At 43.7% G+C, this 14,921-nt stretch overlaps 1 protein-coding gene across 3 annotated transcripts in view; it reads left to right on the top strand.

The window, feature by feature from the left end:
- The first annotated feature begins 324 nt into the window (after positions 1–324).
- Positions 325–14,921, top strand: part of SNX10 (sorting nexin 10) — a 36,018-nt gene continuing 21,421 nt past the window's right edge. Inside the window, exons 1-2 of one of the 3 annotated variants that reach the window (XM_054191968.1) lie at positions 518–681; positions 1,154–1,381. The gene's annotated coding sequence lies outside the window, so the exon portion shown is untranslated. Of the gene's footprint in view, positions 357–517; positions 1,382–14,921 lie in introns of those variants that run through there. The other 2 variants (XM_054191969.1, XM_054191967.1) reach the window with 2 other exon arrangements.

Here is a 14,921-nt window from a genome sequence, read left to right as displayed (position 1 = left end):
AGTGAAAACACGGGGCTTAAAAACGAAGCAGCCGCCGGGAAAATCACCCGGGACCCCGCGGAAAGGCCCGGCTCTGGCCGAGGCACTCCCCCCAGCCCCACCTCACCGCCGATCCCCCCCGCTTCCCCCTCGGTACCGCCTCCCTTTACCCCTCCCCGCACCCTGGGTCTCCCGGGCACCCGGCGCGCGGCGGGGGGCGGCGGGCGGGGCGGAGGCGGCGGCGGGCGGGGCGAGGGGTGTGACCCCGCCCACCGCTGGTGACGCACCGCCTCCTCCCGGCCTATGGGCGACGGCGAGAGCGGCGTGGGGGTTGCGCGCGGCGGCGGCAGCAGCAGCAGCAGCAGCAGCAGCGGGCGGTAAGTGGGGACGCGGCGGCGGGAGCCCGGCTTGGCCCGGCCCGGCCCGGGCACTGCCCACCGGTCGCCCGTGGCGGGGTTACCCGGGCTGTGTGCGTGTTGTCTGCAACCGGCGGCGCGGGCGGGTGGGCGGGCGTGGGGCCGCCCTCCTCTGGGTGACGGTGCGTGAGCTCGGTAAGGTAACCCGGGGTTTAGGGTAGCGGCTCGTACGAGCAGCGAGACCCAGTGCGGAGCTGCCGGCATCAGCATTCCTCCCTGCCTTTTAAAGTGTCTTTATCCCCCTGGTCTCCGCTGGGATTTACAGCCGTGTAAAGGACGGCCCTTGGTAATGATTAACGCCGGGCGGTGAGAAGCTTGGGTTTAAATAATTACTAATCGTGTTTTGAACGAAGGCTTTTTGTTTTGTTGAAGCAGGTCCCGTCACCTTTGGCAACGGTGACCTTTCTATGCATATGCGAAAGCTCTGCATCTGTGTACAACATGTTATTACCTATATACACTATATAATCATGCATATCATTGTGTATAATATATAAATATATAATGCATATCATATAATGTATCTGATATAAAATTATGCCTCTAAATACATTACACTTGGCCTCTTTTGTTAGCCAGGAGGCTGCCTTATTAGTATTTTTAAATTCATTAATTACTTTAAAATTGATTAATTATTTTAAAATTAATTTTTAAATGTGTTATTTAAATTAAGCAGCCTGAGCATTTTGGGCCTGCATATGAGGAAACCGTATGAAAACACACTATGTGCTTAAAACTAATTGATTTATAAACCAAAGGAAAGCTGCAGTGATTGTGTTGCTGGCGTTGCCTCGGGCTGCAGACTGGATTTAGGCAGAGAGGGATGCAGGCAGCTGCCCGTGCTCTTCCTCGAAACGCCCGTCTTAGCTTCTCGTCTGGTACCCACCTGCTGGGATCGCCCCGTGGAGACACACAGTCGCCATCGGATCAGCCCGGTGGGCTGGGTGTTCCCACAGCCCCTTCCTTCCAGGATGTGGCAATTTTAGGTAAATATTGCCTAATTCTGCAAGCGGTGGTGAGAAGGTAAAGGCAGGCGGATGTGTGGAGCCAGGCCGCTGAGGATCGAGGTCTGGCCAGCTCGGGTGCCTTCGGAGGCCTCTTTGGAGGTCCCACCTGGCACATGCCCATATCACCCATTGCCCAGGGAAAACAGCAGTTTGGGTTTTAATTTTCCACTCTGCTTCTCACGTTGACAGGAAGTAGCTCAAGTGAAGAGGATGGGCTTCCTATTCCTGCTAGGGAAAACTGAAACCAAAAGTAATGCAAGGCAGAGCTTTCCTGAACAACACAAACTGGACTTCCTTTAGAAAAATGGAAATACTGATGTTTTCTTTGTGTAGAAGATGAGAATAGTATTTATGCCTACTTCAGCCTAGGGTATTATGCTATGTTTATAATGCTTGACTTGAAATTCAGAGGTGTCTTGGTTCTTATGTGTATTTTATATTGAATCTAAGAAGTATTTACATTATAATGGATTTCAATTTAAAGAACTTGCATTGGTGCACCATGCCCATATTCACATACTTTTAAGGTCTTATAACACATGTAAGCTTTGATTACTATAATTTTAAATTTTATTTGCAAAATAATTACATTTAAGTTTTTTTTAAAGTAGAAAAACATTCTGAAAAATATTATTGCGAAGGTCCTAACAGCATAATCACTCCAATGATATAGTGTAATTAAAAACCAGTTGCACCTAGAAGCCTCATCCAGTTACTTTTGCCCCATGGTAGGAGCTGTGCAAATATAGGCAAAAAGGCAGTTCTTGGTCCTAGAGGCGCTATTTGTGAACATAGACAGAAATAATTGCTTAATCAAGTACCTTCAAATGTTCATGTAAATGTCAAATCCATTATAAATTATATTGGTGTCATGGTTCCTCTTTCATTTATGTCTCTGTACTTTAACTGCGGTTAACTGCTATCAGCTGAGCTACTGGGATTAAGGATTTGTGCTTCTAATACCATTGCAAAACAAACAGCAGTTGCCTGCTTGCAGGTGCTCTTTCCTAAAATTAGCTGTTTTGTGATTGAATCTGCTGCAATAGTTTTTATATTTGAAAAAGACAGTAATTTATTTGCATGATGCAGGTTTGGTGGGGGGGTTTGTTTTGTTTTGTTTGCTTTGTTTTTTTCCTTTTTTTCTTTCAAGATATGTTTATGGTACAGTCAGTCAGGGGTAGCCGTGTAGAAAGCTGGAGTAGCATCCCAACTCTGTGTTGCTGTGTTTCATGAAGTATCACCCAGATCCTATCTGAATGGACTTCCACTTCTCTGGTTTTCCCTCGTTCCCTGCCTTGCAGGCAGAGCTGGGTAAACACTGCCTTTACCCTTCAAACCCTATCATCTTTTCATACGTTTCGGAGTTGTTTTCGGACGTGTTTTTCCACCTTGGCTCCTGAAGAACAGCTATTCTCAAGGCAGCACCTTTCACCAGCCCTGCTGTAGCTGCTTAAGCTACCTCTGTGCTTGCTGCCATGCTTTTAGTGTAGATGCATCGCGGGTCGGACATGAGCCATGCTGTGCTGCAGGCTCCGAGTGTCCCGGGATTTCCCTTCCTGAGCACAGTACCGCACGGAGCAAAACGTGCTGGGGATTTGGGTTAAGCTGAGTAATTCTCAGGCGTAAGAGGAGGTGGAGCATTAAATCAAGCCAGCAGTTGGTAAACATGTTGTGATGTGGCATCTCTGGGCAAACCGCCACCATCTTGCCAGGACGGGTGATGTGACTGATGTAGGGTAGGAGCAATGAACGGATGAGGACCAGAGCATCCTAAGGGTGAAGGCTACATTCCCAGAATTTTTTTTGCAGAGCTCATACTGCTGCTGCTGCACGTGAATCTTTTATAAAATAGCTTTTCCCACCCAGAGAGGGTCGTGGCAGTCAGTAATTTGAAGCTTCCTGCATCTGTTCCTAGGTAAGTTACCCTAGAGCACCTCTCCTTGGTGCTCCCCTCCATCCCCTCGGTGGGGAGCAGTGCTCCCTTTGGCCCGAGGGGCTGCACCTGCTGGTACCAAACGTGCTTCAGTGTGGTGTTCCCCTCTCCCTGGTACTGGGGAGCGAAAGATGCTGTCGAGAATATTGATACAGAAGTTGGGCCCTTCTGGCTGTAAAGGGCTGAATCAGTCTTGAAGCACTATGTTAATCAATTTTTGTTCCATCATTTCAGGCAACAGAACCTTTCTCTGCTCTTCTAATACAATTTTTTTAACTTCTCCACAGGAAAGAAGGAAACACTTATCTGGCAGGCTGATTTTAAAAAAAAAAAAAAAAAAAAAAAAAAACCAAAACAAAAAAACGCCCAACAATAAATCCCAAAGTAAAAAGGTTGCGAGCATTTGCTTGGCAGCCTGGACTGCTGGAGGTGTTCCTTGCTTCCTGGGAGTGAGTAGGTAGGACGGGACAGGTGACAAATTAGGTGTATCATATCTCTGCAATGTATCATGTGGATCTTATTTCCATGCATCTGGTATCTAGTACGCTTTTGGCTTTTGTAAGTAGAGAAGTAGAAAAGATCTGATTAATTTAAGATATTGTGATTTTTTTTTTTCTTTTTCCTTGTTAAATGTTTGTATCTTTTTATTATCTCAAAAAAAAAACCTTTTTTGTTCTTCTGATACTAAAAATACTAAGAGGGACAGGCAGCTATGTGTCCTACAGGAATTTCTTGGCTTCTTGGCAGGATAACTCTTGGGACAGAGAAGCAAATCATGCTGTAGCTGCCTGTTGACTACAGGGAACTACATGCGCAAGTCTGAGGCATCGTATTTTGGCTCTAGATCTGTTTATTTGTAGCATTCGTTGCTAAATCTCTGTGCAGTACAGCTTGGGCGTGCGTTGGTTCCCTGGATGCGGGTGACCAGTGCCTGTCAAGGGGGCTGTCCAAGGGGATCCAGGACATCTGTATGAGGTTGGCATCATGACACATGACCTACAGTTGATCCACCTTCTTCTTGGGCAGCAGTTGCAGAGTAAGTAGGACACCTTGCGAGCATCCACAAAGACACTGAATGCTTATGTTTAGCTATCTGAATCCTATTTGTCCAGATTTCTTCAGGATAGGATCAGTGGGAGATTTAGCAAAACGTAATCCAATAATATAATTGCAGATGGTCCTGCATTTCCCACTGTATTCCTCCAATGATCCTCTTCTGACTTGGAGAACTTCAAAATAGTATTTCTCTTCTTGAGGTCTAATTAGTGATATGTCTTCATAGAATCCTTAAATGCCTTTGGGGCTTCTGGGACCAGAAACCAGTTTCCTTTTGGACTTTGTTGGGAATATTATATACATGCTGCCTTGTTGGTGCTGCAGCAGGAGTTATTTCAAAATGTCTCCCAGTACCACAGGAATTGATCGATACACATGAACCCTGCAAAAGCCTTTACAACTCATCATCAACCTATGGGCCTGGCCCAAGAGGAAGGAGTTGATCAGTTTGAAAGCTCCAGCATCTTCACGTGATTGACGTTGTTGGTTGCCACAGAGTTGTTCAGGAGGATGCATACCATTGAGTTACATTTGTTTAAAAACAAATAAACCAATGATGTCTTTGTTATGGATCTTCTCTCCAGTAACTCTTGACTGTAAAAAAAAAAAAAAAAAAAAAAAAAAAAAAAAAAGAGGGAGAATGCCATTTGCTTTCCACGCCTGCTTTAATGTTTCTTGGTATTTAAAGGATTTGTGGCTTAAGAAAATTACTTCTTCCTCTCCCTTTCCTCTCTACCAGAGTTGTCTATGAGGATAAACTCACTTATAGGTATGCCATGCCTCAAAGCAAAATGGATGTGTTGCTCCTGCAACAAAGCATCTGTTTTACTTTGAAGCTGACAATGAGTAATATGCCCTGACCTCCGTGTGTGTGTGTGCGCTGCCAACACATCCTTCAAGTTCAGGTTCCTGCCCCACCTTTCCCTCAGGGAAGCCCTATCTGCTCACCTACCTTGCTCCATGTGTACAACAGTCACCGGGTTATAACTTTGTGCCTTCTAATAGCATCATTGGTTTAATTGCATAATGGTGATGTGTGGTTTTAAATTAGTCATAACTTCAGTATCCGTTTTAATGAGATCTTCAGCTGTCTCCCCAGAGGGGGAAGGCTTTGTTTTCCCAAGAGTGATGTGCCTTTTCCCATAAGAAATGAATTTCTATTAATGAGGCATGAAAAGGCAGGGTGGTAAGTAGAGTGTTTACAGGGAGAAGGGAAATAGCTGTGAGTCTCGGGCACTGGAGGGCATTTTGATAATGCCAGAGCCTATGACATGCTGGGCATTCACATGTATAAATAGTCACATTGGCGCAGCGTGTCATTGCAATCATGCTTGCTTTGAGAACAGCTAAATGTAGTAGCCTTGTTTTTCATGGCGTAGGGGAACATGGCCCAAGAATACCCTCACATGTCTTCAGACATGTGAAACAACCAGACCAGCGTTTAATAGCTGTGACACCAGTTGGTCTGCTCCCCAAGAACTCATGACTACGTAGCATTCGTAACGTCTGTCTGCTCAGGGTGAAGACTGGTTGAGGTGTGACTATTTGGAGTTGAATCAAAAGGGTTGTTGGGGTGACAGGAAGGCAAATCACTCATTCCAGATGAGATAAAACCCCTTGTCTCCCTGTCTCTGGGGGAGATGAAGGTGGGTGTTCCTGTGAAGGTGATGGGGAGGGCGGCCAGGTGGCTGGCTTAAACAGTCCCTCCACCTCTCAGGGCACGAAATTTGGTTTGGGCAGTAAGATCCAAGAATTAGAGCGGGTTTGTAGCCAGAATGTCCCCTTGGGGATTTTATGAAGAACTGTTTGAAATGCATAATTACTTGCACAGAAACGAAGCCTTCCTAATCTGCTTGTCTGCAAGGAAGCTTCCTGACTGCTATTTCACTCATCGTTGCAGGTAGATTTGGAAGGAAGATCTGATTGACCTGCTGGCCAGGAAAAGGTTGTCTAGACTAGATGTGTAGTCCAAGGCTAAATCTTAAAGTAGAGATGCAAGATTCTCCCCCAGCTGGGGTCTCCCAGTGAGCTTTGCACAGATGAATCGCAGGGATTTAATGCAAACCCCGGTAAGTAGGTGTTAATGGTTCAGGTCAGTTTGCAAAGGAGGCATCTTGACTTTCTCGGGAAAGCTACCCTTCAGTACCTGCACCAAGCCTTCTAACTAATGCAAGGTAACTGTAAAGAGAATTTGGAGTACTGTGGACTATTTTTAAGAAAACATAAAGGTACTCCTCAGGCTTCAGTCAACATACAGATTTTTACCTTCTTTTTGCCATTATATATTTGAATTTAAATACAAGGTTTGAAAAATAGTATGCTGTACTGTAGGAAATGGGTATAAGCAATGATTCTTCCAATCCCTCTAGGCTCTTCAGAGCGAGAGATCTCTTTCCAAGGCAAGTTTTGCATGTTAAATATCTTTTAATAAGAGTAACGAGTCTTCTTGGAAAAAAATACAGCTTTGGGATGTACAGCCCCTGAAGTTCATTGAAGAAGGGCTTGTGAACCTGAGAGCTCATTTCTTTTCTCAACTATACTTGTAATCTGTCATAAAAGGCACCATCTCTGCTTACAGCACTGTCTTGCCTTGCTCTTGGACCATGATAGTGATGACCGCTAGTGTGTTTCTGAACACTGCAGAATTACTTTTGTCCACCTGAGGATCACTAGAGCTTCTGTCCCTCTAACCTTGGGTGGTAATTGACTTGTCCTAGGCATCTGAAATATGTCTGTTGGCAGTGCGGAAAATAATTTGGTTTGGTGTAAATGATTACCCATTGACTAGACTTCTAGTAAAGCTTAATTCTAAGGAGCACTGTCTTTTCCCCATAAGCTCAGCTAGACTAGATAACTTTCAGACCTCAAACAGCCTTATTCTTTCTTTAATACAGATAAAATTCTGGTTTTCAGCAGTCAGTTAATAGCTAGCTCTTACAGCTCCAAAAACTGTGTTGTTTTGGGGCAAGATGACAACCATTCTCCTTCCTGTTCTCCTGCTAGACCAATAAAACAGACCATGTCAAGGACAACACTATGTTTATAGAGTGCTTTCCAAGTATGTAAAGCAGTTGCCTGTATATAAAGTGCTGTAGGATTTGAAACTCACCTATAAAGTGGAACACATTGCCAGTAATGGTTGCTTCCATCCCCATTGGCTATAGAAACCCAATTGCATCAGTTCTGCAGAAAAGTTACTGGCAGTGACCACGTAGGCTGGATGCCGGCAGTGAGGCTTTCTTCTGTGGGTTTCCAGCCGCTGGGGATGTGCGGTAACTGGTACCTTCTGCTCCTGCCTCACCTGGGATGCTCATTTCTCTGTGTTGCCTTGATTGCAGTTTGGTTCTGAGATGGGTGTGTAGCCCTGGGCTGGAAAGCCATTGTCCCTGCAGCATCGTTGTGTATCTGCAAAATGGTAGAGCTGGAGAACATCTCTTGGTGGTTGTCAGGTCCCAGCAGACAAATGATAGACATTTATTATGGATTTGCCTGTAGGACCACAAAGTAGGATTTCAAATACATCCATATATAATGTGTAGGTTTCAACTGGTTTAGCTAAAGGCGTGGCTATGCAAGTTGACATTCTGTTTAAAGACTGCATTGTGCTTTTTTTTTTTTGCCTCAAGTAAACATTTAAGTAAACCTGCAATAAGCCTTATTTAAACAACACAAACCAGTTTCATCTCGGTCCATTGTTTTCCTATAGGCTTGTAATACAATGTGAACTGACCAGGTTTATAATGAATTTAAATCTGTGCATTCTGTTCATTAGGCCTGCTCCGTGAGTGGGAAGTCTTTCTCCTGCTGAAGTTAGAAATAGTTCTTCAGGCCACTTAGTGGTCTTCTTGAATTCATTGTTGGAAAAATATCACGTGGGTTTGGGCACTAGGAAAGCGAGCTGTGGGCTGTATTTGTCCTGCAGGCATGAAGTTTTCTACTTTAGCTCCTCTTACTGCTTGACCTTGAGCCAGTGTTTGTTCCAGGCTGGCCGGCGACTCTTTTGACTTGGCTGTGAGGGCAGAGCAGTCAAACCCAAGTGCTGCTTTTCTTTTCTTCCTCGCATTTTTGTGTGTTTGTCACATCTCCTGCTGTTCTCTCACAACTTCTGAAAGGAGTTTTCCATACCAGCAAACTACCTCCTGTGCTGAGAGTTGGCCAAGGACTGATGCCAGTCTTATGAAGTTATGGTGCAGCAGTGGGGGTCCATAATTGGAGTGAAAGTAACCAAAATCACATCTTAACATTTAGTGAGCACAAAAGAAACGAGAAGTAGAAAATCCAAGGGATATGGATAAATCACTGATTTTCAGTCTGATTGTCTTATTGGTCAGTCTCATGGAAAGTTCCTCCTGCCAAATGCTGTTTGTTTCTCAGAATTGTCTGCTTTAATTTAGAAGCTATTTACTTCCAAAATATTGTTTTCATGCCGCTGTCACAGGCAAGCTCAGAAAGAGAACAAAGCCTGTTGAACAAGCAAGCTGCCCAGTTGAATTCACTGTTAATGCCTTCTTAAATGGTAATTAAGCTGTTGATAGATGCAAGTCATGAACTAGTCCAACATATGGGTGCAGCTACACAGATTAACATGTTGTAGTAATGATGGGAAATCTGATGCATTCTTCAGGGGAAGAGAACCTGAAGAGTGAATTGCCTTTGTGTGAGAGACTGGACTGGACACCTGATCCAGCTGGACCATTGTAATGATCCCTCATGGGCTTGGTCAACTTAAAAGACCCAAGAAACACGACTCAGTTTGAACAGAGTTGATCAAAATGGGGTTTTGAGTTTGTTCAGCCTTGAGAAAAGAAGGCTTAGGGGAGACCTTATCACCATGTTCAGTATTTAAAGAGTGGCTTCAAAGAAGATGGAGACTCCATTTTTACAAGGAGTCACATGGAAAAGACAAGGGGCAGTGGGTACAAGTTGCTCCTGGGGAAACTCTGGGCACAAGAGAAAAACTTTTCACAACGAGAACAATCAGCCATTGGACTAATCTCCCCAGGGAAGTGGTGGATTTACCATTACTGGACACTTTTAAGATTCATCTGGACAGGGTGCAGGGCCGTCTTGTCTGCACTGTGCCTTTGCCAGGATAGGATGGACCAGATGATCCTTGAGGTCGCTTCCAACCTGGTATTCTATGAAAACGCTTGGTGAGCGCGCTGTGTTGACTGCAGTATTTTCTGTCTTCCGCACTGTTTGAGGTGCAGTTATAGAGACTGTTGAGGATCGATCTGTCTCAGGACATTATTACTTAACTATTCATTTCATTTTTGACTGTATCGGTGCTCGGTCTTTCCCAGCCATCTCCTCAGATGCACATCATGAGACTGGGACTTCTAATTCTGTGGTTATGGCCAAGACTATCTCTTTTGCTTCACTTTCCCCTCTCGGTACAAGACCAAGCACCAGTGCTTCCTAGATGGGACCAGGTGGCACGTCACCAAAAATAGCTGTTTTGGGTAGAATAAGGAAATCCGCAGCAGGAAGAAAGCCAAGCTAAACCGCGCAGTGCTAAGTAACGGCAATTCAAGCAGCAGAGAAAAATCGTATCATAAATTGAAAGAGTTTGAAATGAGCAAAAAAAAATAAAAATGAGAAATTTCTGGCATGTGACTTGAAATGTTGGCAGGGGGTGAGTTGGGAAGGAAAGGGTCGGGTGATGTCAGCCTCTGCATTTGAGAGACTGAGAGAGAAATGGTGCAATAAGGCTGCACGGCATTTGCTGACTTTTGCTGTGCTTACTCAGCAGTAGAGATGCAGCTGCCATCAGCCCTTCTCTTCCCGTGATAAGTAAAAGTTATTTATTGCAGAGAGATACCTTGGGGAAGATCATGTTTTTAGGGCAACTTAATTTGATTTAATGCAATGAAATACTCAATTCCTGTAAGAAACACAAAGTTTTGGAAGAAAGAAAAACATACACCCTCTGAACATAAATGCTTCTCCTTCAGAAGCAGCATTTAAGATTTTCCTTAGGATTTTAATCGGTGTTCTGAAATGCTGATACTAAAGTCTCTATTTACAAATCCTTTCTTCTTGGTTTGTAATCCACCTTGTAAAAGTAACGGCTGTCTGATGTGTTGTGTGTAACTGGCATCATATAAAAATATCTAGGGGTGGCTTATCTGTCTGTGGGCGATTTTTGCACTCCCGGCTCTCGTTGGTGTATCTAATGAGATCTGCGTATGGCTTGTGCGCGCACAACATGTGCGTCTTCACTCATCACTTTTGTGACCGAACAGAACTTTGACTTGGAGAGTACTTCGGTACTATGTCAGCAAGTGGTTTTAGCCTGGAAGTTACTTGCTTCTTTCCCTTTTGTTTTCAAATGTATTTTTACTGCCAGTGGTGTGCCCTGTTTGTGTACGTATCTGTAAGAAGTCTCGTGCTTATCCAGTATTTTCCAAGTTGAGTACGGCTGTAGTTGAAAGGTGATTGAATTTGCCAGATTGCTAAGGTTGCTGCTGCTTCTGAAATTGGTTTCTCCTAGCTCAAGGGATCTCAGAAGTTCTCTGGAGCAAGCATGCTTACTGGGACTTCACCTTGGAGGTCACCAGTGCTTCCCTTTAAAGGCTGCCTCATCTCTTTGTCAGCCTTCTGAAAATGCCCTAGCAACAAAACCTGCGATTATTCATGGTAGGAAATCATTTAGTGTAGTTTAAGCTACCTATTATACACTGTAATATTTGGAAAGAGTAGCAAAAGCAGGCTCATGTGGCAGACCAGCTTGACAGGCTGCCTGGAGAACGCAGGAGCCAGAGCTGAGTGAGACTTTTGAGGGGTCCCCAGGTTGTCTGCAGAAGCTGTGGCAAGCGTCAGCCCTGAGTAATAAATAATTACCATGACGAAGACCAGCATGTACTGTTCTTTCAGTGTCTTGATCCACAATTACCGTTTTCTAGCCATTGCCTAAAAGCCCAAGCTGCTAGTGTTAGCCTTACTGGTATTTTCTGATGCGAGGAAGACCAAAGTAATAGCTGCTCTGGCATCAGCAACCCACCGAAACTGCAGAATATACGTGAAGTCCTTTGGTTGAGTATACATCTGCAATTTGAGACTGGAGGGGAAAAAAACCAAAAAGAAACCCAAAAAACCCCCTATCTGATCCTCTCTCCTACTGTGAATGGATTTCGTAGTACTTCTTCCTTGTTTATCTTTAGGCTTTTAGAGATTTCAAAGAGGTTTGGCCTGTGAGTCATCCTGCTGTCCTGCAACATGGTATTAACTTGAGGCAATTCCAATGTGGTATAATACCACTGTAACTGGAAATCTGTGATTCATACCCGACACTGTAATCCAAGTAATGTATTTATTGTGGAGGGGAGAGGGGAGTTTGTATGTTTGGTTAATTTTTTGATTCTCAGGTTTCTCTGAAATTAATGAAAATTTCTTTGATAGGTTTGTGTTGTGTATTTTTGTTTTTTGTTTTTTTTTTTTAAATGGACCAAATTCATTCTCTTGATAAAACTGATTTTAATAGCTAGGAAGATTGCAACACAAGGGCATGGCTGACTGGGGGGAAAAATGGTAACAGAGTGTTTATAGAGGAGATGTCTTATACCTGGTGGCCATAAACAAGCATTTAGCAACCAAATGGTGTGAAATCCTGTAGGAAGAGAGTAGTTACCTAAGCATCTTGGCAGTGGTGGCTGAAGTCAGAATATCACCTGCAGCTGCAAAGGCATGATTTTTGGCAGTGAGTTTCTACATAGCGCTGTGGTTGGAGGGAAGGGTTGTGTGAATTCTGACAGTGGTTTGGAAAGCTCTTGTTCCTGTAAAGGCAATTTAAAGGGTGTGCTTGTTTCCTGCTCAGCAACAAAGCAATTCTGCTGCTGCTGCAATACAACACCGATGGCATGGGTACCTTGAGCCTGGAAAGTGAGATGGATTTGCTTGAGGCGTGCTTTATTTTGTTGGCTTCAGTGAGCAGTCTGCAGACCACCTGAGTGCTGTGCAGAGCTTAGACGAAAATGCTGATGTCTTTCATATTTTTTTTTCACTGTTGACGAGCAGACCCTTATTGTGATTTGCTGACCTCAGGTGTTAAGGTGGACCAGGTGATGTAGAAGGCATCTGTTTATACTGAGGCTGAATTACTCTGGCTTGAGTGGAAGTCCCTGCTTTGGGGAACAGCATTTGAATAAGATTTTTCCTATCAACAAGAGCAGTAGTTCCGTGATGGCCATGTACCCAATTCCTGTAAATGCCAGGCTATGTTATGATGTGGTCAGTTTGGCATCACAGAATGGTATGTTTTATATGTATAAATGTATGCTACCTATGTATAGTCTTCACGTTATTTTCTTCAAAACTGGGGGATAAGTGCTCAAAATGTTGCCTGTTTTTTATACTCTGCAGTTCCAGTATGAGTCACCCTCTAAGTCACTACTGGACTAGATGGACCATTCCATTGATATATACAGTATGGCTGGTCTTATGATTTCAGGCAGTTTTGTTCCATAAACAAGTTAACATTGCTTTCTGCCACTTGTAATCCTTTCATTTGCAACCTGTAATAATACTTCATCCGTGCTTCTTGCTAGCTGTGAGTTAGTACGCAGTGGGGATTTAGCTCCTCCATTTCCTGCTCACTTGCAGCAGCGGTGGCACAGGTGTCTCTTGGGTCCTTTGCTCCGTGCAGGAGTTGCAGGAGATGCTCTTTCCCCAGCAGTGACTTTCCCTGCCAGTGACTGACCTTTCAGAATTAGTCTAGAACCTGAGGCTCCTGCAAATAGAATAAATGCTCCCCAAAGAAAATTTGCATTATCCTATCCCAAATCTAAGTACTACTTATGTTCTAGTATGGGATTACTGATTTTATGATAGTCCTTTTTTTTTTTTTTAAACTCTCTAGATCTAGCATCTTCTTTTACTACAGCTCTATTCTTCACATCGTCCCTCTCCCGCAGTTGCCCCCTGCATGTGTATTTTCCTTGCAAATCCATATGGATGGCTTGCCCTTCAGGAACGTGGTGCGGTCGGGTGCATGGAGGCATGTTCTGCATCAGTGAACTATGTGTACTGATGCAGCTGAACTTTCTACAGGCTGTAGATTAAAATTCTTATAACTTTTTTTTTAAATAAGTGTTAAGGTAAGCAAAACAAAATGCAGGGAAGACGTTCAAGTATTTAGAGGTTTGTGATCTCTCTCTCTTGGTCACATTGAAGACCTGAACGAAAGTTTCATTTGATACTGATGATGGGAACAACCTTGAAAGTGCAGCTGAGGACTTTGCTTGTGACTGGATAGGACTTTCAATCATCACTAAGCTCTAAAAATAAATCACTCTTTCCCCATTAAAGCTCAAAGGTGGTTGTTTAGCTGTATGTTTAGAAATGACCAAAGGCGGGTGCATGGATAATTCTTGAGCTGCAAATCAACTTTTATTGCTTGAGGGGAAACTCTGGCCACGTGGAATCTGTGAGTGCTCCTGGAGCAGACAAGGACATCGCGTAGGCCACTGCCCAGCAATGAGGGAAATCATCAAATTTCAGTGCAACTAAACACAGCGATTGGTGGGGTGTCTGGGAGGGCTCGTGTTTGTTTGTGCTGTTGTTACAGCAAGTTGTCATGGGTTTTGTCTGTGATACCGCTTGACTTTTCATCTTTCAGTTTGGGAATGTAGGGGAGAAGTTACTTCCTCCTTTAAGAGCAGCCCATTTGCATGATAAAAAGATATACTCCTAGTAATGTTAAATAATCTGTTTCAATTTAGGTGTTAAAATATAAAATAAACTCTGAAATATGAAATAAAACATAGTACTTAATAGTATTTTTCTCTTATGCCTAAGAAAAGCACCGCAGTACTTGGATTTGGTTGTTTCCTCCCCCCAATTTTTTTTTTAAGGCTACAGGAAGTATGGCAAGTCATCCTACGTAATCTTTTCGCTTTGGGTTGTTGTTGTTGGCAGTTGTGGAGCTGTTCCCTGGTGGTTTTGTTGGTTATGCAATTAAGAACTGTCAGAAACATGTACTGCAAGGAACAGGTGTTATGTTAAGTATATGAAACTAATAATAAAAAAAAGTCTTCAGACTGAGTAAGTTTTCGTTCTGCTTCTGATCTATTATCAAAGCGACGGGGCTTTTTCCTAGTCTCAGTAGAAAGCATCTTATCAAAACTACAGATCTACCACTGCCTTTTTTGATTCTTTTTCCCAGCACTGGTTCACTTCTCTGTCAATGGAATTTTATTTTTTTTTTTTTAAGAGTAAAAAGACCAGCAACCTTCTGTTTGTCTTCTGAAGGCTGCTTTTCTCCGTCACCGGTATTTTGGGTAGGGTTTTTCTAAAGATAAAACGGCATCTTCTTAAGCAGACAGTTGAACTGTTCTGCTTCACTGGCTTCTGCATGTGTTAAAGAAGTCACAAAATGTAGGTCTTTCTGCCAGACGGAATACTGCATTTAGTATGTTTGCAAGTGGCTGCAGCCACTGCGGTGACTGGGGTGATCTTGGGCTTGCTGGAGTCAGTGGAAAAGGTAGTTTTGGTGGGCTTGCATTTCGTTTTGGGTTTTTTTTGGGTTTTTTT

Source organism: Rissa tridactyla, chromosome 2 (assembly GCF_028500815.1).
Source record: "Rissa tridactyla isolate bRisTri1 chromosome 2, bRisTri1.patW.cur.20221130, whole genome shotgun sequence".
NCBI lineage: Eukaryota > Metazoa > Chordata > Aves > Charadriiformes > Laridae > Rissa > Rissa tridactyla.
Note: the sequence above shows the minus strand (reverse complement) of the source record. Positions and strands in the feature narration are given on the sequence as shown.